General features: G+C 41.2%; 1 protein-coding gene and 1 pseudogene across 9 annotated transcripts in view; both read left to right on the top strand.

Moving 5' to 3' along the window:
- The window catches only part of Msra (methionine sulfoxide reductase A), a 368,989-nt gene that overhangs the window by 162,687 nt on the left and 181,368 nt on the right, over nucleotides 1-24,934 (top strand). The window lies entirely within an intron of this gene.
- Nucleotides 1-24,934, top strand: part of LOC147826864 (prefoldin subunit 4 pseudogene) — a 29,878-nt pseudogene extending 4,944 nt beyond the window's left edge. The window contains exon 1 of the transcript XR_015453331.1: nucleotides 1-24,934. This exon is cut by the window's left edge and continues 4,944 nt beyond it. The product of XR_015453331.1 is annotated as a prefoldin subunit 4 pseudogene (transcript).

Below are 24,934 nucleotides of genomic sequence, written 5' to 3'. Positions count from 1 at the left end.
CCCTGGCCCAGTGCCAAGAGTTTAGTGATACAGGGAAGGGGAAAAGGAACTTTGAAAATACGTGTTGAAAACCTCTTTGGTGTGTGTGCCATGGCTTTGGGTGGTTTCCCCAAGGTGTCCTGTGCTGATCCAGAACAAAACACATTACTCAGTGATCTCATCTGCAGGCGGGAGGGCAGGTGGAATGGATTTAGAGTATGGAAGATGGAAATTGGTTGGGGATTTTCTGTGCTTGAAGCATTGACTGGAATTTGGTATAGGCAGGAGTATATTAAATAATATGTAACAAAATAACACTTCACTTGTTTAGAGATTACTTATCCATAACCTCAACCATTTGGGATGCAGAGAGGAACCAGAAGGAAGCCCTCTTCCACAAAAAACTGTGAAGTCTATAAAGAACTGAGAATTTACAGAAGTCTTTGGCGTCAGAGAAACCTTGGTGTGATGTAAGGCCAGTTTCTTGCCTCCTCTGTGGCCACCCCTCATCTGTGAAGTTGGGGGAAGACCACCTGCCTATGAAGCTGTGGTCAGAGGGTTGTAAGAGAATGGGCCAAGGCTTTGAGCAGGAGCCCTTGTGAAGGAGGCTGCTGGGTGGAATGCTGGCAATCCCAGCCAGGGCAGCTGGAGACAAGGCCCCGGGAGAGGGACCCCAACATCAGTCAGCCCGTTTGGACCAGGCACCTCTCCTTCATAATGCCAGGGGATGCCTTGACTGTGGGGTTCTGGAGTTGACACAAAGAATGAGTGGAGGCTGAATACTCTTTGACAGGTCCTTCCATCACCCTTTCTCATAGTCCTTCCCCACAGGCCTGCATCAGATGGGGATTCCTTCCGGGTCATTTTAGAGCATTCCGGAAACACCTGCGATACTCTTTTGACCTCAGCCATGAAGTTGGACAATTGTGGTTAGTGTTTTCACCATCAACTCTAGTGTACAATTACTACCTACTTGACCAATCTGGTTTTTTTTAAGCTTCAAAAAATATGCTGATAGGATGTGTGAAAGAAAAAAAAATTCTATTTCTACTACTTTCTGTGGACTTTTCAAAGAAGGAGAACATGGATATGGAGAACAAAATCTTTTTAAAAGGTTGCTCATTATTTAGTTTAACTCAAGTAGCATTTTAAAGAAAAACACTGAGCAATATGGAGCAGTACAGATAATATAAAACATTCTCTTGGTCTTATTCTCCCCAACTGTTTGTCTTGGGACTTGTTATAAAATTGGTTAAAGAAAAATAAAATATATATAAAGCATTGCAAAGAAACATATTAGAATTCAGTAAATATCAGGCCAAAGAAAAATATGTAAAAGGAAATATACAAAGAGTACATTCCATAATCCTATATAATTTATGAGCGTTGACTACAAATTTGGCTCTGTGTTTCCTAGCAACAACATAAAGAAAGATCAGTTAGTGGTAGGACTGAGTTTATTTTTTATTGTAGACAAAATATATAATATAAAATTTACTATTTTAATCATTTTTAAGCGTGGAGTTCTATGGCATTAAGTACATTCACATTGTAGTGCAATCATCATCATCTTAAATTTCCAAAATTTTCTTATCTTCCCAAAGATAAGAAAATGTACCTATTAATACTAATTCTCCATTTCACCTTCCCGGGCTCCTGATGACCCCCATTCTGTTTTCCACCTCTATAGATGTGACTGCTCTAAGGACTGCCTACCAGTGGAATTATGCAATATTTTTATGACTGGCTTATTTCACTCAGCACAGTGTCTTCACAGTTCATCCACACTGTCATGTGTGTTAGAATTTTCTTCCTTTTTACAGCTAATGATATTCCATTGTGTGTGTAGGCTGCCTTCTGGTTATCTGCTCATGCACTGACAGGCACTTGGGCTGTTTGCCCCTTTGGCTTCTGTGAAATGAGATACAAAGGTTTCTTGAAACCCTTTTTTTTCTTGTATATCTTTTTATTGGTACATTTTAGGTATACAATATAATGACATTCATCATTGGAAATTTGCACCTTTATATAATCTCTCTTGCTTATTTTTTCCCCCTTCCCCTGCCCTCCCTTCAATCCCTCCGTCCCTCCCTATTTACAAAGACTTTGTTTCCATTTTTTCATTTTTTCATATTAATTCCATTCCCTTCTTTCCTTTCCCCTACCCCTCCCACTTCCCCTTCCCCTTTGTCCCTTTTCTTCCTATTTCACATTATCTATTATACCATTTAGTCCTTATTTACACTTTCAGTTTCTCACACTAGAGAAACTATTCGTATTTACACATGTGTGTCCTATTTATTTCACTTAAGAGTATCGCCTCAATGTGCATCCATTTAGCAGTAAATGTCTCTAATTTCTCATTTTTGATGGCTGAGTAGTACTCCATTTTATAAAAAAAAAACCACATTTTCTCAATCCAGTCTTCAGTTGATGGGCATTTGGGCTGTTTCCAAGATTTAGCTATTACAAACTGTGCTGCTATGAACTTGGGTGCACATATATCACTGTGGTATGATTCTTTTAATTCTTTGGGGAAGATACCCAGCAGGGGAACAGCTGGGTCAAATGGGACTTCCAGTCCTAGTTCTTTGAGATATCTCCATACTGATTTCCACAGTGGTTGCACCAGTTTACACTCCCGCCAGCAGTGCAGCAGGATTCCTCTTTCCCTACAGCCCTGCCAGCATTTGTTATTGGTTGATTTCATGACAGCAGCCATTCTTTTTGGGGTGAGGTGGAATCTCAGCATTGTTTTCATTTGCGTCTCCAAATGACCAGTGATGTTGAACACTTTTTCATATGTTTATTTGCCATTTCTACTTCTTTGTGTGAGAAATGCATGTTCATTTCAGATGCCCATTTTTGGATTGGGTCTTTAAATTTGGGGGGGGATCTGATTTTTTTAAAGTTCTTTATAGATTCGAGATAGTAGACCTTTGTCTGAGGGACCACTGGTGAAAATTTTTTCCTGCATTGTGGGTTGTCTCTTCACACTGCTGGTGGTTTCTCTTGCTGTGCAGAACCTTTTTAGTAAGAAGAGATCCCACTAGTTGATTGTTTGTGCTAGTTCACGGGCAACTGAGGTTTTGTTCCTAAAGTCTTTTTCTACCCCAATGTCTTTAAGAGTTCTACCTAACCTTTGTTCCAGCTGGTTCATCGTTTCTGTTTTTATATTTAGATCTTTAATCCATTTTGATTTTAGTTTAGTGCATGGTGGGAGATATAGGTCTAGTTTTAGTCTTTGGCAAGTTGAAACCCAATTTCTCCAGCAACATTTATTAAAGAGGCTATCTTTCCTCCAGTGAGGGTGTTCGGCTCCTTTGTCAAAGATGAGGTGGCTGAGTGTGCCTGGAGTTGTTTCTGCATCTTCTAATCTGTTCCACTGATCCTCATGTTTGTTTCTTTGCCAGTACCATGCTGTTTTTAATCACGGTAGCTTTGTAGTATAGTTTCAAGTTGGTGGTTGTGATACCCCCTGCCATATCTCTGTTACCTAGAGTTGCTTTTGCTATTCTGGGTCTCTTCTTGTTCCAAATGAATTTTTGGATTGTTTTCTCAAGATCCATGAAGTATGCTGCTGGGATTTCAGTTGGGATTGCATTGAATCTATATAGCAGTTTTGGAAGTATGGCCATTTTCAATATGTTGATCCTTCCTACCCAGGAGCAAGGGTTGTCTTTCCATTTTCTGATATCCCCTTCAATCTCTCTTTTCAAAGTGCTATAGTTTTCAGAGAAGAGGTTTTTGATTTCTTTTGTTAGGTTGATTCCTATGTATTTTAGTTTTTTGAATGCTATTGTGAAAGGAATTGTTTGCCCTATTTCTCTCTCAGTGAGTCTGTTGTTCATGTAGAGGAAAGCTATTGATTTTCGTGTGTTCACCTTGTATCCAGCTACTTTATTGAAATTGGTTATTAAGCCTAGAAGACTTTTGGTGGAGTTCTTGGGGTCTTCTATATAGAGTATCATGTCATCTGCAAATAATGACAGTTTGACTTCTTCATTTCCTATCTTTATTCCTTTTCTTTCTTTTGTCTAATTGCTGTGGCTAATGTTTCCAAAACTATATTGAACAGGAGTCGTGATAGTGGGCATCCTTGTCTTGTTCCTGATTTTAGTGTGAAGGATTTCAGTTTTTGATCATTTAGTATGATATTGGCTGTTGGTTTTTCATAGATGATTTTTATCAGATTGAGATAGAGACTGTCTACTCCGATTTTTTGTAGGGTTTTATCATAAATACATGTTGGATTTTGTCACCTACTTTTTCTGCATCTATTGAGATGATCATATGGTTTTTGTCCCTGGCTCTATTGATATAGTGCATTACATTGACTGATTTGTGTATGTTGAACCATCCTTGCATACCTGGGATGAATCCCAGTTGGTCAGGGTGTATGATTTTCTTGATGATCTTCTGCATTCTATTTGCCAGTATCTTATTAAGGATTTTTGCATCTATGTTCATTATTGAGATTGGCCTATAGGCTAGGGATTTAGCACAGTGGTTCCACTGCCTGCCTTGAGATTGGCCTATAGTTCTCTTTTTCGGTTGGGTCTTTCTCTGCTTTGGGGATCAAGGTGATGCTTGCTTCCAGGAATGATTTCAGGAGTACTGCTTACCTTTCAGTTTCATTGAAGAGTTCAAACAGTAATGGCAGTAGTTCCTCTATAAATGTCTTGTAGAATTCAACAGTGAAGCTATCAGGACCTGGGCTTTCGAAACCCTTACTTTTAATTTTCTTGGTGGGTATGCCCAGGAGTGGAATTGCTGGGGCCTATAGTGATTCTGTGCTTAATTTTATGAGGAATGACCATACCATTTTCCAGCATAGTTCCACTATTTTTTTTTTTTTTTTTTGGTACTGGGGATCGAACTTGGGACCTTGCGCTTGTGAGGTAGGTGCCAGAACCACTGAGCTAAATCCCTGGCCCCATAGTTCCACTTGTACATTCCCACCAAGCACAAGGCACAAGGGTGCTGATTTTTCACAACATTGTTAGCAGGGGTTGTTTTGGTTTTGTGTATTTATTTAGTTTGTAGTAGGGTGCTGATGGGTGCAATGTGCTGATGGCTTTCGGTTTCACTTGGTCCTGAGAACACACAGGCGGGAGTGGGGGTCAAAAATTCCTGATTGTAGAGCCAGAAAGAAATCTCTGTCCAGGGTACTCATAAAGAGGACACAGAGCCTGCAAGGCCATCAGCAGCACGGCTGCCACCACTCCTGAAGGGCACAGTGTCACGAGCTGGCCATGTGCCCTTCTCTTTGGGTGCAGGACACCTCGTAGGGATGGCTTGTCCATGCACCCCTGCTGGTGCCGCTGTCCTTCTCTGCTGGGCTCCGTTCAGCCAAGGTGGGTGTGTTTTATCTAAAGCAATTAATGGACTGGATGTCTTTTAGGGAATTTTCTATCACTAATTTTCTCTGTCAGTTAAAAAAGTTTTTTACATCTTTTCAAAAAATTCATTAAGTTTATTGGTACATTTTGGATATACCATATGATGACATTCGTCATTGGGGATTTATACCTGTATATAACATATCTTGGTTCTTATTTTTTCCCCATTCCCCTGCCCTTTCTTCAACCCTGTCACTTCTCCCTATTTACGAAGACCTTGTTTCCATTTTTTCCTTTTCTCATATTTTTTCCTTTCCCTTCTTTCCTTTCCCCTCCCCCCTTCCCCTTCCCCTTTGGACCTTTTCTTCCTATTTCACATAATCTATTAAAAATTTTGGTCTTCATTTACACTTTCAGTTTCTCACACCAGAGAAACTATTCAGTATTTACATGTGTGTCCTGTTTATTTCACTTAAGAATATTGCCTCAATGTGCATCCATTTAGCTATAAATGTCTAGTTTATCATTCTTTATGGCTGGATAGTACTCCATTTTATTATTGTGAACAGTTGAAGCGTGTGTAAAGATGGAGAGACTACCATAAGGAAGCCTTGCTCACTCAGCTTCTGCAGGCGCTGGTGGTAGCTTCCTGCATCTCATCTCTGCTCCCATTTCCTCTTTTGCGCCCCCAGTTATTAAAAAGCCAGCCTTCACTATCACACTGGTTCACCCATGAATATTTTAGTGTGTACCTTTAAAATATATTGCTACAAGAATGATTTTTATTGTTCCATAGTAATATCATCTATCTAGTGAGTCTATATTTCCTCTGTGGTCTCATGAATGAGACAGTTTTTAACCGTTGATGTGAATCAGGATCCAAGTAGTCTTTACATTGCAATTAGTTGCTTTATTTAGTTTCTTTTAATCTGTAATGTCACTTCCCTGTTTCTTTTCCTTGCCATTCATACATTTCCCGTAGTCTGAATTAAACGTCCTGTTCTTCTGTTCTCAGTAGTTTCCTCCAGTGGGGAGTTGGCGGCCTGATCAGAACCATGAGTAGAGCTGTTTAAGTTATTCGGGAGGCATTAAATGACTAGTTCTTTCTCTTTTGGTGAAGGAACAGTCCTTATTAATCTTTGTGTGATCTGTTATTTTACTAAAGATTGCAAAATACAGTTGGCCCTCTGTATCTGGGCTTTGACCTCTATGAATCCAACCAAATGTAGATGGAAAATTATTTTTAAAAGATTTTTTTCTCTACTGAATATGAAGTCATTTTTCTCCTGTCGTTACAGTATGCTGACTATGTATTTACATAGCATCTGCATTGCATATTACTGTGCCATTTTATATCAGGGACTTGAGCATCTTCGGGCTTTGTTGTCTTTGGGGCTGGAAGGGGACTGGGATCAATCTCCCATAGATGGTGAAGGGTGATTGTATTTTAATTCTAGCATTTCCCTTTATTTATGAAGTGGAGTCTTCTATAAAAGGAACCTTTCCTTTATGAGCAATGTGGTCACCATGAGACCCAGTCTGACCACTCATGCAGGATAAATGCTTAGTGTCCCCGTGTGTGCCATGTCACTTTATGGGTCTGAACATGGGTGACATGCATATCATGAAGAAGAGGGATGTATACAGATAGCTGCTTCAGTTCAGAGTCATTTCACAAATTGTGGGAGCCATTTTCATTTGCTTAGATGACCATTTCCCTTGTCAGAACCATTTGTTCAGACAGTTGCAAACGCCACAGCAGACAGCTCACGCCAGCTGACTAGGGCGAATACAGAAGTAGCATAGCTCAGGTGACAGAGGGTAACTGCTCGGTTTCTGCCCCAGATCTTGTGACCAGAGGACATGCTGCCATATGGGTTTGAGTTCTGACCCTGTGTGGCCCAGGATTAGAACCAACTCCCAAGACAGCCTGCAGGCTGGAGGTCTTACTTCGGGATAAGGAATGCTTTCAAGATAATGAACCTGTGAAAAAGGCAAGCAGCCAGGAAATTCCAAAGCCCCTCAGAAATGCTGCCCGCAGTGTGGACCAGCGGCTGGCTTTTCCCCAGGAGCACTTTTGCGGGCTTTGGCTTAATATGGCCAAAGAGTCTGAGGGTACAGGAGACAGGCTTATCAGAATGCATTTTCTGTGCTTCAGTTTCCCGGGCAGAGTCGGTAAAGCTACCCACAGTTATCCCTGTCAAATTCTGTGGAGAGGAGCTCTTTACGGACCCCCTTATTTTTTTAATCTCTTACATAGATGTATGTATGCATCTAAGTTGTCCTAAATTTTTCTAGTGGAATGATGCTGTGTATAAATTAAGTCATTAAAATAAAATAATTCAATGTACAGCCATCTCTCTCTCTCTCTCTCTCTCTCTCTCTCTCTCTCTCTCTCTCTGCACTGGGAATTTAACCCAGGGCTTTGACACTGAGCTACATCCCCAGCCCCTATCTATACTTTACTTTGAGACAGGGTCTCACTAAGTCAATAAACCCCTCAGGCTAGGCTTGAACTTGTACCCTTCCTGCCTCAGCCTTCCAGAGTGGAGGGATCACAGGTGTGCACTGTCATGCCGGGCTCAGGGTTTTTCCCTCAAATAAAATCAGTAGTGGCTCTCCCATTTTTTCCAGAAGGAAAGGGAAATGTTGCCACTGATGTTCTGGGGAGTGGGCTTCAGTTGAAGCAAAAGATCTAACGTGAGCTGAGAGGCAGGCCCTCGGCTTGCCACGGCTGAGGTCCAAGCAGTGTGAACGATGCCAGGGCCCGGGGTATTTTCCTGCATTCTTGGGACAACCACTAGGTGTCCCTGCATAGGCGCTAGGGGTTCCTCTTCCTGTGTGGCGTCAGCATCTTAGAACCTAGACTGGGGTTGTAGTTGACTGTGACTGGGCTTCTGTGGTGAGGCCCCTGCCATGGGAGCAGCAGTGGCACTTGCTGCTGGATGTCCTGCTGGGGGAGATCCCATCGCTTGTCCTTCCAGGACTCTCAGGACAGTATGGGAAGAATTAGTGACAGCCCACTGCAGACCTTGTCATGAATAAACTCAAAACGGTATTTAGCAGGGGTGGACTCATCCTCAGGTGTGTCCTGCAGAACCAGCCTTACTTGGGCATTAGGGCCATTCCTTCTGTGGGTAAAGAGATGTCTTTCTTAAAACCGTGTCTCTTGTCTCCTCTAAAGAGCCCTGTAAGACCCTCTGACTCTCAGTCTTCGTGTGTGATGAGCCTTCTCCAGTTTCTTCGTGCCCATCCCTTTGTCACTTGTCAGCGCAGGCTGAAAATGTTTTGGGGCTGGAGAAGATCAGTTTCTGTCTTGCTTCTCACACCCACATGTCAGTATTTGGTGGAATCTTCCTACCATCCTTCCCATCAGGGTTTCCTTTCCTTGGCCTATGACCTTTGTCGAGGTGGCACTGAAGAGACACCTGGTAGAGTGAAAGCATTTGAATTCGCCTTGTAAGGGACATTAAGGGACATCTGGAAAACTTCAGGAACATGCTGACACCAGAGGTGTGGGGCATGCAAGCTGTTGGGCTGCAGGGATGGAGACCTCGCTCTAGCTGCACACCTTGAGACTGGCCTCGTGCTGTAGCTGTGTGACAGAGATGTGCAGTGTGGTGACCGAAAGCTGGTGGAGGCCTGGTGGCGTGGATCCAGCATTCAGCCCTGCTTTCCCACATGCAAAACACAAGAGCTTGGTCCCCAAGCAGGCCGCCTGTACTTTAATCCTGTTGCCGGCACCTAGGACTGCAGTGACACATGATAAACAAGCGGGCAGCTGCACCATGTGAATGACAAATAGCTTTTGCATGGCTCAGAGTGCTTTGGTAACTCTGTTGAATTTATGTTCCTGTTTCTTCTCTCATGTGGGACATTTGTAATCTACCTTATGATGAAAAGGGTGTAAACCAACATCACCACCTCCAACTGGCTTTTCCACTTGTGTGTCAGTGATCAACCGTATTATGACACATTTTGAACATGCAACATTTAACTTACATATGTATGTGATTTCATTTGTTCTTTGCAGTTAACTCTGAGATAAGAAAAGTGAGTCTCAGAGAAGTTAAATGATTTTTCCACAGTCAGGCAACTAGTTGGTGGGGAGAACAAGGTTGAATACTTAGATTATTTATTTGCTTGTTCATCAAATTGTTTATTGAAGAAAATAATCAAAAAGTATAATCTCTCCCCTCAAGGGGAAATAGTAAATATATAAAAAGTATAATCTCTCCTCTACTACACTGTAGTAGGGTGAGGCAGGAAGTAAGATAGGTGTGTGAAGCACATGGTATGTGAGATTGTGCTAAGTGTGGATGGATGGAAAGCAGGAGAGGAGAATGGAAAATGCCAGGCTGGGTTTAAAGGATTTTGATTCAAAATGGGATAGTTAGGGAAAGCACTAATGAAATGGTGACCTTTAAGCAAGGAACTAAAAAGGTCAGAGGCTATACACAGAGGTTTGTGGGGAGAGTGTACAGGTTGGAGGAATGTAGGTACAAAGGCCCTGGGGCAGGAGACCTGAATAGCTGGAGTGTAATAGGCAGAGGAGGAGGAGGAGGGGCTGAGGTCAGAGATTAAGAAGCAGTCAGATCATCAAGGTCCATGGGTAATCGTGCAGACTTTGGACTTTGCTATAGGAAATCTGTAGAAGATTTTGGCAGAGGAGTGACATAATATGACACATTTTAAAAAGAATCACTTGAAATAGAATGTTTAGGGTGGCAGGGGAAGCAGCAGGGAATGCATTTGGGAGGCTGTTGCTTCCTAATCCAGTGCTTTTGTCTTGAACACACAATGCCTTTAATTAAAACAAAACAGAAAAAAATACTTTAATATACCCTTTGGACCTTTCTCAAGTGGTGTACATTCATAGTTGTAGAAAGATTTTTATCCCTCTGCTTTAAGAATTAAAATGAGCCTTTAAAATAACATATTATCTTGGCTATTACTAAAAAGTCAAAAGATGACAATTGTTGATGAGAATTCCCATGGCTGCTGGGGATGTAAATTAGCAAAGCCATTATGGAAAACAGTATGGAGAAAACTCAAAAAATTAAACATGGAGCTGTCATTTCATCTAGCAGTTCTATTATGAGTAATGCCTAAAGGAAATGAAATTGGCATCCCGAAGAGACCTCTGCATTCTCACATTCACAACAGCCAAGGTGTGGCGTCCACTCAGGTGCCCACCAGTGGGTGAAGGGATAAGGAGAACGTGGCACAAATGCACAGCAAAGTACCTCTCAGCTTTAAAAACGAAGGCATCTTATCATTTGTGCCATCATGGAGAACATTATGCTCATTTAAATAAGCCAGGCTGAGAGACAAATACTGCATGACCTCACTTAGATGTGGAGTCTATAAAAAGTCAAGTCATAGAAGCGGAGAACAGAGTGGTGATTATCAGTGGTTGGAGCAGGGGTATGAAAGAAGGGTGGGAGGTGTTGTTTAAGGGTACAAAATTTCAGTCTGACAGAGGAATAATTTCTGAAGATCTGTTAGCATGGTGACTAGAGTTAAAATGCTGTATACCTGAAAATTGCTCAAAGACTGATTTTAAGTGTTCTTTCCATGTCAAATGGTAAGTATGTGAGGTGATGAAATGTTAATTAGCTTAATTAATTAACCATTCCACAATATAGACATTAAGACACATCATACACCATAAATATGTACAATTTTTATTTCTAATTTAAAAATAAAAATGATGCATTATCTAAAAATAGAACAAGCTCTTTGTAGTGTTTAGGCATTATTAGTGTTCTGCTTAGAAATCTATGTTACTTGCATTTTCAGATAGAACGGACTACGTGAAAACACTCCGAATCATGTTGCCTGTACACCGGATCGCATATGAAATGGGTTGTTCCACCATGCATGGAACAGCAGGGTGTCACCGCAGATGTGCTCGGGACTGTTTCATGTGTGTGTTGGACACGTGTGTGTCCAAGGCATGCTGTGTGTGACTAAGAGCAGGAAATCTGGGCTTACTAGGCAACTGAAATTACCAGTGAAGTAAATTAGCCTTTGCATATGTCTTTTAACTCTTCCATAACCACAAATCATTGGATGGAATGTCTCATATCTGTGATGTGCCAAATTTGAGTTTAATTCTAACTCAGCCATGTTCTACACTTGAATAAGCTTCTTAATCTTCTGCTGATAGTAATTTTACCTCTGGACAAAATATTTGCCTTTGTTCCAATTGTGTGAAGGGACTGGAGAGCAGCCAGATGTTGCTCTCTGGGCAGAACCTGGAGAGGATGTGACCCTACAAAGAAGGGAGGAAAACTTGGTAAGCACCACATGACTAGTTTATTCCTTAATGGCACTTCCCAGGTCACAGCTGTTTATAAAAAGAGGGTGAATACTTATAATTACAGGACTCTGGGAGGCTGAGGTAGGAGTGTCACGAATTCAAGCCCAGCTTGGGCAGCTTATTAACTTAGCAAACACTGTTTTAAAATTAAAAAAAAACTTGAAAATGTGCTGGGGATGTAGCTCAGTATGATGGCTCTGGATTCAGTTCTCAGTACACACAGACATGGACACACACACACACACACACACACACACACACACACACAAAAGAAAAAGAGAAAAAGAACCCCCCCCAACCCTCCGCCAAAACTAGTTATCTTACTTGGTTGAATCTGGGGGCTGCTAGAGTGGCTGGAAATCAAAGGAAGATGTTCTAGAAGGCAGGCAGGCAGGCAGGCAGGCAGGCAGGGAGGGAGGGAGGGAGGCAGGGAGGCAGGGAGGAAGGTGTGATCCAAGGAGAGCCCCAAAATCCCTGCACAAAGTCCCCTCTAATCCATAGCTGCCTTTTTACCTACATGGACATCCTGAGAGAGTATGGAGAATAGCAGGAAGCAGTTGCTGGGAGGCTGAGATGTCAGCAGCTGCCTGGTTCCACGTGGGAGCTGCAGTTCAAGTCCTGGTATCACAGAGACTTGTAAAGACTTTAGGCTTTTCTTCAAAACTCTAGGAGGGCCATGTCTTAGGAGTAACTCAGGATAAAGGGCTACCTCTTAGGACTAAGGGAAAAACTGAAATAAACCCACTGTTAGGAAGTTTGAAACCACATTTCCTCAGGGTCAAGGTAACCCACCAGTAGTTAAATTGCTCACTAGTTCAAAACCTCGCATTCTTTAGAAGAAAATGCAAAACCCAGTCTCTATGATGTATTAACCACAGTGTTTATTATATAATAAAAGTGATCAGATATATGAAGAAACAAGAAAATGTGATTAATAGTTAAAGGAAAAAGTGAATAAAAACAGGCCCAGAGATGAGTCAGGTGTTAAAACTAGCAGGGAGGGATTTAAAACACGCTATAAAAGCATTAAAGGGTTTATAGGAAATGATGGATGAAATAGGTGAAGAGGTGGAGAAATATTGACAAAGAAATAAAAATTCTAAAGTTGAAAAATATGGCCTCTAAAAAATGGTGAATGGACTTAAGAGGAGAATGAACTTGGCAGATGATGGGATCAGTGAATTGCACACAGGGCAATAGAAATTGTCAAAGCTAGAGCACACAGAGAAAATTATTTTTGAAAAATAAACAGAGCCTCAGTGATTGAGAGATAATGTCAAGAGGTCTAATATATGCACAACTGGACTGTCAGAAGGAGCCTGGATAGACGTTGGGATAGAAAATGTATTTGAGGAAATAGTGACCATAAGTTAAATGAAAATCTTTTGGTGGTAGTCAAGGTGAATGCCAGATCTGGAAGGTCAAAGCAAGTCTGGACCATGGAACAGAAGGTTTGGTGGCGGAAAAGATGAATAGAAAACATCTTCTCCAAGACCAACCCGTGTCTGTTTCCTCACTCCAGTGAGGAAATGAATGGATTATTGTTACTTCTCCTCGGTGGCAGGGCAGAGATAGAAAGCTCGCCAGCTTGGACTCAGACCTGTGCCCACGTCCCCGCTCCACCTCTCACTAGCTTTGTGATCACAGCAAGTCATCACAGCCTTCGTCCTGGGGTCACAGTTGATCAGACAGTGGTCTCTCTCTCCGACAGTGCAGTCTATGGGACAGAACATGTAAATGTTACAGGATGGTGCTGGCCACAGCATTGGTAGGCCCTCAGCAGGCAGTGGCTTCCTTCTTCCACCAAACTAGTTCCTACTGTGTTAACTGGCATCCACCTCATTAGCTGTAAAAGCAGCCAGATCTATGGGAATGATAGGATTATATTTGAAGTTCAGAAAGATGGCTCAGGGTTCAGGGTAGAGAAAGGTGTGCGAGTCCGAGTTAGGGTTTCAAGAGACCCTATTGGAGGCTGTGGCTGAGACCCACACATCTTCTCTTATGTCTTTCTCAAGCAACTGTGTGCTTCTTGTTCACAGAAGACCTTGATCTTCCCATCTAGAGCACAGCCTCAACATTACCAGCCCCAAACCCCCAAATAAAACTGCTGTACCAGTTCTGTCTGGGCTCTGTTTCCTCAAGGGCTAAGAGGGCTGAGTCTGAAAGGGTGAGAGCTGTTGGCCCGGACTCGGTGGTGGCAGTGGGCGTGGAGTCCAGTGGGTGGAGCTGAGAGTCTCTCTGCCAATCTGTCATCTTCACTGGGAGAGATCAGATACAGGCCTGACAGGGATGCTTGTCAAAGTACAGGATGACTGCACCATCCCTTTGCTCCACAAGATAGCTCCACTCCTTAGTCTAACAGCTAAGGCCCCGGTTAACCCTTTTCCAAGCTACTCTACTGCCTTTAAAAAATATATACAGCTTCTAATCAGCCTGACCTGGGGACTCGTGGTGCACTCATTTCTCTAACCCATTTGTGTTCTGTTGCAACCCTGGTCAGCTATGAAGTCTCAGTGACTTTTCGTCAGTCCTTACCCCAAACCCATCCTTGTGCTTCTGTGTCCATCAGGTAAGGTTTCTCACCTTGCACTATTATTAGATTTTTAATTTTTAATTTTTAATTTTCTCCTTTTTTCTGTCCTCTAAGCCTTTTGATGATAGGGGCTGGGTTGTGTTATTACCAGGACATACTCTCAAATATAGCTCCTTAATATAAATACTTGTTAGGTGAATGAATAATATTCTGCACATTGAGATGGAAATAGGAGAAAATTGCCTATATTCAGTTACTTTATTTACCCACGGTTGAGTAAGAAAAAAATTTTTAAATTTGAGGAAAAGAAGGTTTGAAGCTGGGCATGGCAGTACACACCTATAATCCCAGCACTCTGGAGGCTGAGGCAGGAGGGTTACAAGTTTGATCCCAGCCTGGGCAGCTTAGTGAGACATTGTCTCAAAATTAAAAAAAAATTAAAAAGGCCTGCAGATGTAGCTCAGTGCGGAGGCCCTGGGTTCACACCTCAGCGCGTGCGCATGCGCGCGCGCACACACACACACACACACACACAGATTTGAAGAGTAAAAAGATGTAGAGAAACTTTCAGAGGAAGTCTCAAGGGGACTTCTAGAAACTTCTGAGAGCTGGAGCTGTTGATGTTGGGATGGTTTTCCTCCTCTGTGGGGCAGATGTCTCACTGGCCTTGTTTTCTGAGTACTTGTTGCATGGGTGGCATTTAGGGGACTCCAGAGAGAAACAGGATAACAGTGCTAAGTGAAAGGAGCTAACATTTCCTTTTATTTGTAATTGATATGTAATTACACACATTTATGGGACACGGTGGAGGTCCCCCCATATCTATGTACGTAATGTGCATGATCAAATCAGAGTAATGTGAATATCTATCACCTCAAACATTTGTCTTTCTTTATGTTAGGGTTGTTCAAAGTCCTTTCTTTTAGCTATTTTGAAATATATTTTGCAATCATCACTAACCCTAGCCACCTGCTGTGCTGTACAGAACACTAGAACATATTCATCCTAAGTGTAATACTGTACCCATCAGCTGTCCTCTATCTCTGATTCCTCTTCCCCTTCTGCTCCCCAGCCTCTCATAACTACTATTTTACTCTCTATTTCTATGAGCTCAACTTTTTTAGCTTCCACAAATGAGGGAGAATATGCAGTTTGACTTTCTGTGCTCCGCTTATTTTACTTAACATAATGTTTTCCAAGATCATATTGCTGCAAATGAGAGAATCACATTTTTCTAACAGAATAGTATTCCATTGTGTATTTATACCATATTGTCTCTATCAGTATCTACTGATGGATCCTTAGATTGATTATACATTTTAACTGTTGTGACTAATGCTGCAATAGACACGGGAGTACAGGTATTTCTTGATGTGCTAATTTCTTTCTTTTGGATATATGCTTAGCAGTGGGATTGCTGGATTATATAGCACCTTTGGTTGAGTTAGTTTACATTATCAACAATAGTGTGTAAGACTTTCCTTTCTATGCATCATCATCAGTATTTATTCATTTTTTTTGTCTTTTTGAGAATAACCATTCTAACTGGGGTGAGATGATATCTCACTGTGGCTTTGGTTTGCATTTCCCTGATGATTAGTGATGTTGGGTATTTTCTCATATATCTGTTGGCCATTTGTATGTTTTCTTGAAAAGTGTCTATTCAGATCATTTATTTATTTTTAAATCAGATTTTCCTGATATTGAATTGAGTTCCTTGCTTATTCTGAATAGTCATTCCTTATCAGGAATAGTTTACATCATGAGTAGTTCACAAAGATTCTCTCCCATTCTGCAGGGTGTCTCCTCACTCTGTTGATTGTTTTCTTTCCAGTGCAGAAAGTGTATGCTTTTGGTTTTGTTGCCTATGCTTTTGAGGTCTTATCCAAAAAATATTTGCTTAAACCAATGTCCTATGGCATTTTCCCTGTTTTCTCCTAATAGTGTTTTAGTTGCAAGTCTTAAATTTGTCTTCATTTTGAATTGACTTTTATGTGTGAAAGGGGTCTAGTTTCATTCTTCTGCATATGAATATCCAGTATTCCCATCAATGTTTATTGAAGGGAATATTCTTTTTCCACAATTGTCCTTAGCATCTTTGTCAAAAATCAGTTGTCTATAAATGCATGGATGTATTTCTGGGTTCTTCATTCAGTTCACTGGCCTATATGTTTGTTTTTATGCCAGTATCATGCTGTTCTGGTCACTATAGCTTTGTAGTTTATTTTGAAGTTGGGTATTGTGGTGCCCAAGTCTTATTCTTGTTGACCAAGATTGCTTTGGCTAGTTGAGCTCTTCTGTGATTCCATATGATTTTAGGATTCTTTTTTCTGTGGAGAATGTCATAGGTATTTTGATAGGAATTGCATTGAATCTATAGATCACTTTAGATAGTATGGACAGTGTAGCAATATAAATTCTTCCAATCTGTGAACATGGCATGTTTTTCCACTTTTTTGGCATCCTCTTCAGTTTCTTTCAACAGTGTTTTATAGTTTTCACTGTGGAAATCATGTACTTGCTTTGTTAAATTTATTTCTAGCTCTTTAAAAATACATATTGCAAATGGAATTTTTTTTTTTCTTTTTCTTTTTGGTACCGGGGATCAAACTCAGGACCTTGCGCTTGCAAGGCAGATGGCAGAACCACTGAGCTAAATCCCCGGCCCTTGAGCTTTTAAATCTTATTGTTCTATCAGCTGTTGAGAGAGATTTCTTTTTTATCTAATTCATGAGTGATACATAGATATGCCACTGATTTTTGTGTGTTAATTTTATGTCCTTCAACTTTACTGAATTTGACATTTATTGACCATCTACTGGATGCCAAGCCATGCTGAAAGGAAGATATTTTCAAGAGAGAAAAAAGGTTGAGAAATAGGAAAGTGAAAGAGGAAGTATCAAACCCATGCCAGAAATAAATAAAATATAAATGACTGTGTGGCATACCAGGGGAAAATGGGAAGTCTTCATTTCTTGCATTCATTAGATGGGTGGCTGAGGGGAGAACCTACAATGCTATTCAAGTTATGTAGCTGCATTTAGGACCCGGTGTTTCATGCCATGGGGTTTGTGCTAAGCTGGTGGCAGAGACCTATAGCTTCTGGTGTTCTTTTTCACTCTTAATCCTAGAGCAAAATTGTGCCTCCCCAGGTCACAGGAGGTCACATTAATATTGCTCAATAGGATGAAAACACTTAGCATCTCAAACTGTTATCTTGTGTGGGCCTCTGTTTCATAACCTGTAAAATGAAAGGTGTGGCTTTTCACTGATAATCCTCCAGGTGTCTTCTTCCTTCCAGAGGAAGTGGAGTGATCCAGGTGGACCCTCACCTTTCTCTGATGTTTTACTGCTTCTCAAGAAAGCTAAAGAAGGGCATCACATTGTGGCTACAGATTGCTCTGGGGAGTTTTCAGGAAAATTCCTCCATCTGGGGCCCCTTTTCCTCATCCATATGTGCTACATTTTCAGTTAGGAGGAAGTGGAACCAAAAGCATTCCACTCTGTTAATCAACACCCAGTGCAAATGTCATGGCCATTTGTTCACTGGCATTCCATAGGTTCCCTACCAGTCTTGAAGAGAAAATCCAATTGCCAGTACCTTAGAGAAGGCAGAGCCCATGACAGAACATCTGAGACAAAGCAAAAAAGTAAAGCAAACCTCCGCCTCAAATGGAATTCTAGTTTTGTTTTCTTAAAGCTTTCTTGTCTTTGGCCCAGGCCAGCTGTTGAGCACATTTGTCAGGTCCTGTGAAGGTCCCCCAGCTCACTTTCAGCCAGCCTCTTATCCTCAGGCAAGTTTACTTCTCTGAAATTGAGGTGCTACCAGATGTGGAACCCTTTTCTTATCACCTTGTCCACAGACAGAAGCCACACCTGTCTGGTGGCCTGGAGAACTGTGCTGTGTCCAGTGGGCTGGTGGGAGAAGTTCAGGCTTCCTTGTGTGCCCAGTGGGCATCCTGCCCAGAGGAATGCACGACCTCACTGGTCCCAGCCTTCACAGCCCATGTGGCTCCACTGTCCTATAAGGGGTGCAAGCACATGGGGACACATTCTGGGAGCAGATGCAGGAGCTTACTGTATTCAACTTGCAGGAAGGTGGTCTTTGGCTTTCGCAGAGCTGTGTTCACCTGGTTAGTGTGTTGGCAAGTTGTCATGAGGAAGAGGGACTAACTTTTTCCTTTGTGACCTCAAGAGATAGAACTTCCAGGGTTTTGGTTCAGTGTAGGAAGAGCTTCCTAGCTGTCTCTAGATTTGCAGAGGAGGCCTGGACTCCTTCCAGGGGTGCAGTGTGATTTGAGCTTTGGCTGGACAACTGCATGACATGATATGAAGGGAGATGGGACATTACTAGGGAACCTGAGCCAGACAAGAGGCTGTGTCTTTCCAACCTCAGGGCTCTGGTTATTGAGCTCTGTTGGTGGATAAAGACCTAGAGCTCTCTGGAGAATGTTCCCAGGGGAAAGGCTGAACCACAGCCCTGTGTACATAGAACCTGGAGCTGCGTTAATCACAGCACAAAGGCGCAGGGGTGTGTACATGTGCATATCTGGCATATGTTCAATTAGAGAAGACTGAAAAGAATGCTCCATCAAATTAAAGCAGCATTAGGAACTGATGTGGACAGAAAGTAATTAGTTGTCATCAAATATTGAAAATACCAACCACACTCTACTTGCTGTATGGTTTCTCTTATCAGCAGAAAGCACTTTAAAATGTTGTAGTTTTCCATCAGGAGTAGTGAAAGGAAGGCATCTGCTGAGTTGTTTAACATGGTATAGGTTTATGTAAAGGTAATCTTGGCACTGGCAACAGATTGAAATGTTTACTTTTGTACCCTGTGTTCATTCACCTTCTCTGAAAGCAAATTGTAGCATTTTAGAGCTGAAGCCCATTTCCAATCTCTTCCTCCTGTCTGGTTTTTCACAGGGTGGCTGACCTGCAATGATGCTCTGGCCACACAGCCAGTATCTGTCACCAGGTCAGGTCCCCTGAGTTTATCCCTAGCCATTCTCCATCTCTGCACAGTTCCTCTTATGGCCAAGGGCCCACACCTGTCCAGCTGTGGCTAGATGTGTGTCGGTCTGTCACCGGATCAGAGCTCTCCTGTAGGTGTCAGCCCTGTCCTGGGTACCGGTGGAGGGGAGCCGTGGAAACATGGTGCATATGTGCACTGCACTGTATCAGCCCTACGCATGAGAAAATGCCATTCCAGAGAGTCTTGTAAGCTCGTCCTGTCCCCCAGAGCCACCAGGTGTTTGCCAGGTGTCACTAAAATCCCTGTAGTGAATAGAGTGAGGCAGCAACACCACCCTTCAGCCCCCGGTCTCTGCTTGCTCACGAGTGCCAGCCATCTACACAGTCAGTGACTGGGCTGGTTTCCAGGGAGCCGCAGGGGAAGAGACCACAGCCTGAATCTCGAATCTGCAGTGCGTTGCAAGGGTGGAGGTGGGTCAAGTAGGAAACTGAGGAAGAGAATGGAAGCCCTCACGATTGAGCACCCACTGTGTGCGTGGTACTTGTTGTCCTCTCAGTGGATGCCCTTAAGGACTCCGTGTGTAGTGTGCTTTCTGTCCCGAGGCTGAAGAAAGGGAGGTCTAGAGTGCCCAGGGTGCTCATCCGAGGCCACACCGGGGTTTCACACACAAGCGTGGTGGAAGGAGCCCACGGTCAGCCCTCCTGAATCCACATCCCCAGCAACCTGGGAATTGGGAAGAGGAAAGGCAGAGGTGACATGAGAACTGCTTCTTTTCAGTGTTCAGTACTATTTGTTCCCATATGAGCACGGAATTTCTGTTTTCCAAGCCTTAAAGGAAGGTTGAGCTCTCCATAAATTGGAGCTAGCGTTTCCAGGAGTCCCTCCATTAGAACTCCACTGCAATGCTAAAGATAGACTGTTCAGTCTTCAAAGGATTCCAGTTCATCAGAGCCCCTCCCCACCGAGAGTCACATCCATGCAAGACTGTGGCAAGTGACAGAGAGCAGGTGAACTCTGGGGAGACAGGACATATATACATTAAATTAGATCTAAAAATTTTTTACTCTTTTATATCCTAATTTTTTCTTTTTAATGTTGTATTTTGAATACTTTTCCATACAATTAAAGCTTAGAAAAGTGGATGCATAATGGTCTACTTCAAATAATGGGTGGACCATCATTTATTAAATACTTTAATAAAATATTGAAATGTAAGTTGTTTCAGACTTTCATTATTATAGATAATGCTGTTCCGAAACATTTCTTTTTTAGTCATTATAATTAATAGCCATCTTAATTATACCAATTAATGGGTTTGGCCTTTCCATACATGCGTGTCTTGTGCTCTGATCGTGTCCCCTACCACTCTCTCTTGCGCTCCCCTTCCTCGCCCACTTTCCCTCCCCTAATGGTCCCCCTCATACTTTTCAGCTCATCCTTTTTAAAAAAGATGTTTGGTTAGATTTCTGAAAACCTGTTTTTTCAATTAAAAATATTACTTTGCAGCTAAGTTTTAGAAGTGGAATCCTAGAGTTGAAGATTCTTGCGTATTAGCTATCTGCGTTTAAGGAGGGAAAAGGGACACAGTTGAATGAGGACATGATGAAGAGGACAGGGGGCTGTCGCCATTGTCCTGCTGGTCAACAAGGGAGAAACTATGAGAGACCAGGATACTATTGAGGCTGAGATAAGAAAGAGACAACATATGATGGTTCCTCCAGCTTTCCTACAATGATCTAGGAAAAGGTGATCTAAACAAAACTGATAGAGACCTCAGAAGGTGCTGGGTTGCTTGTGCATTTGGTGTTGGCTGTACTGGATGAAGGTGTCAGGGAACCTAACTGGGGCAGGCCCAGCAGGGAGCTGGAAATGGGTATCTTCCTAGAGCTTTCTTAGGTGGATGGTGAGGATCACATCTTTGATTTAAGAGCCACATTCTAATAGATGATATACGGTGTGAGCTAAGTGTAAAGGGCGTATGTTTGAGGAAGCAAAACAAGGGAAAGTGACCTTGTTCCTGCAGCTGTCAAAAGTTGCAATCGAGTTGGGGAAATGTGCAATCCAGCAGCGTGATGGTTGGGCCATCTCTGCTCTACAATTGGACTTCCTGTAGAATGTTTGTAGTAGAGGTAGCCCTGGAAGTTACTGTGAACGTGGCCGTGTTCTCTGTGAAGCTTGAAAGTGGGGAATGAGTGGAAGAGAGAGGGTGTTTGGATGAGGTGCAGGAAGAACAGGTGGTGGCCACACGTGCTCTAATGGAGCCAGCCTCCCTGTTGATTCCACCCTGACAACAGATTGCTCTTCCTGGCTCCCCCGCTATTGGAGGGTCTGTTACTCACTGCTACCTGACAGCAAGAGCTGGAGAAGGGGGTCTCTCGTTAGCAGAAAGTGGGGTGTACTAGTTAGCAGACTAACCTAGCCAGTTTGTGTCATGAACCATAAGGACACAATGGATATAGGGAGACTTCTTTCAAGAGTGTCGTTGTTGTCATGGTCAGTCTTTTACTTACATTTTTAGAAAAATAGCATTTTATTGACACAATCACATATCCTTATTGGTCAGGTCAAAAATTGCAATGACAATGTGTTTTGGAAAAGCATTTTTTGGAAAATTTGCCATTTCTTTAAGTTCTTTCTGAATATGGTATTTCATATGAGAATCACAAATCTTAAGGGAAAATAATCTCCATAAATACAAAAAATTCCATAGATGCAGATATTCATAAGAAAGGGCACACAAACATTTTTAATAAGGATAATTCTACAAAAGGAAAATATTCAGGAGGACTTTTTATCTCTGTGTGTGTGTGTTTCTTGGTTTTGAACCAAAAATACTGATTTTTAATAATAGTGTCAAAAATTTAAATTTGGTATATTGACACAGTTGTAATTTTGATATGTTTTTTAAGTCTGTTAGGTCCTTCAATTATGATGTAGTTTGAATCTTTTTTCTTCTTAATTCAAAATTTTATTCCTACAGAATGTGGTGTCTTTAGAAGTTTGTGGGGAAGGGGCTGGTAGTAGTGGCAAGTGAATTCATTGCGTCTGTGACCTCTAAAGGCTACAGTCATCTTGAATGAAATTGTCTCTAAAGTGCAATTTAGTTATATTCTGTAAGAGACACCGAGGTCCACAGCAGGTCCTCTAGGGGTCACCTGTCTCTTGTGGCTGTTGCTGTAGTAACAGACTAACCTGAGGAGCACTGATGACCTTCAGGTAAGTGCAGCTTCTCACCCCTTGCCTTTGCCCATGTTGACACACCCGTGTGTGTGTAGCTGCTCACTGTGAGCCTACAGAACCAGATTCCAATGATGCACATAATCTAATGCTAAGAAGGAAGCCAACAGAATCAATACATAGAATATAAATTTGCTTATGCAATTAATTTTTGGGACAAACTGAAGACATTTTAAAATCTGTATGTTTAGTATAGTCAAATGATGAAGGAATTACAAGAGAGTATGACTGAAAATAGACAAAATAAATACAAGCACTACTAATAAGATTTGGAATTAACCAAGATGGCAGCCACCATGAAGAAGGCAGCTGCAGAAGATGTCAATGTTACTTTCGAAGATCAACAAAAGATAAATAAATTTGCATGGAATACAAGTAGAATCACAGAGCTAAAGGAAGAAGTAGAAGTAAAAAAGAAACAACTCTAGAATCTAGAAGATGCTTGTGCCGACATCATGCTCGCAGATGATGACAGCTTAATGATGCCTTATCAGGTTGGTGATGTTTTCATTAGCCATTCTCAAGAAGAAACACAAGACATGTTAGAAGAAGCAAAGAAAAATTTGCAAGAAGAAATTGATGCCTTAGAATCCAGAGTAGAACCAATTCAGTGGGTGTTAGCAGATTTGAAAGTTCAGTTATATACAAAATTGGGCAGCAACATAAACCTTGAAGCTGATGAAAGTTAAACATTTTATAATACCTTCTTAAATTTGTTTAATAAACTTGGATATTGTTTTAAAAAAGATTTGGAATTAAATAACTTGAAATAAGTCCATAGGTAGAATTTTTAGATTGAACACAGGCGATGAGGGACTCAGTGGGGGAAGAAAGGAACCCATCCCTTCCTCCCTTCAGCAGATAGAGACGTGAAGAATAAACTGAGGTTCCCTGGTTGACATATGAAAGATGTTCCTGAGAAATAGAATGGCAGGATGGATGGAGAAGCAGTATTTGAGGATACAATAACTGGGGATTTTCTAGAACTGAAGAAAGACATGAACCATCATATTGAAAGTATATTTCCAACCCTGAGTGAGATAAAGTTTATGCACACTTAGATATATCATACACTCCAGAAGTTGAGAATGAAAAAAATCTTGAAAGGTACAGAAAGAAAAGTTAGATTGCCTACCAAGAATGCCAGGGGAAGTCAGTGGAGTAACCTCTTCAGAGTACCGATGAAGTCTTGAAATGTCCATGCAGCTAACCTCATTCAGCAAGAGCAAAGTCTAAACATTTTCAGACATAAAAAATTAAGTGATTTTGCAACTCATATGAACTTACTGAAAACCATTGCAAAGGTGTATTTCAATAATAAGAATTAATGTAAAGATAAGTTATGGGGTAGAAGACTTGAGAGTGGTCTCAACAATGATGAAAAATGTTGATCATTGAATCAGTTGTCAAAAACTCATTTGTGCATATGTGTATTGAAAAAAATCAGAATTAATCCTCTTTAGTTACAGTGGTGGCAAACCTATGGCGCTTGTGCCACAATGGTCTGTTTGTATCATTGAAAGCTTTTCAGTGTGAGAGGACTTGAATTTGGGAGGAGGGTTATGGATATAAAAATTGTAAAACTAAACTTTAGAAACACAAAATATACTTTTTTGTCTCCAAATCCACAGAAGGGGGAAAAGTCAGAAAACAAAAGACTATCTGAGAGAAAATGGAAAGTAAGGGAGGAAATCAAGGAAAGAGAATGGTAAACAGAAAACACAGCATGAGGTTTTGGAAGTAGGTTTAAATGTATAATCAAAGTAAGTATATTAATACTTTTAATAATGGTAGATTATAAAATTGGCTAAAAGCCAAAATTCTGCTATGTGCAGTCCACAAGAAATACATAAGAAACAAAGACATATGGAAAGGTTAAAAATAAAGAATGGGAAAAAATATGCCAGATATATACAAAGAAAGTTAATGTGGGATATTAATATTAGAAAAACAATTTTAAGAACAACAGACCTTAATAGCTGAGAAAGGTCCTAAATAGTAACGAAAGGAACAGTGCCAGAGGTAAAACAATAACAGAATTGTATGTGTGTGCAACAGCCTAGAACTATGTAAAACCAAACTAACAGAAGTAGAAGAGAATTTGAAAAATTCACAGACATAGGTGGGTGTTTTAATTAAATCTCTAAGAATCAGATGGCTTAATCTGCCAGAAAATTAAATGGACCTAGACTATTTAAATTATGAATTGATAAGCTTACAAAAATTGACTATGTTGTAGGTTACAAGTTAAGCTTCAACAACTTTCAAAAGTATATAATAAACGCTACAGTTTCTAACATATTATAATAAAATTGAAAATACAAATGGAAATGTAGCATAAGAAACAGCCATATTTGAAAAAAATTCATAGTCCTAAGTAACTCATGAATTATGAAGGAAATAAAATGGAAAACATATTAGAAAAGAATAGTAATGGCTGGGGATTTAGCTCAGTGGTTTTGCTGCCTGCTGCACAAGCACAAGGACCTGAGTTTGATCCCCAGTACCAAAAAAAAAAAAAAAAAAAAAAAAAAAAAGAA

This window comes from Heterocephalus glaber, unplaced genomic scaffold, assembly GCF_053883595.1.
Source record: "Heterocephalus glaber isolate CG9 unplaced genomic scaffold, H.glaber_assembly_v1.0 deba00001460, whole genome shotgun sequence".
Classification (NCBI taxonomy): domain Eukaryota; kingdom Metazoa; phylum Chordata; class Mammalia; order Rodentia; family Bathyergidae; genus Heterocephalus; species Heterocephalus glaber.
Note: the sequence above shows the minus strand (reverse complement) of the source record. Positions and strands in the feature narration are given on the sequence as shown.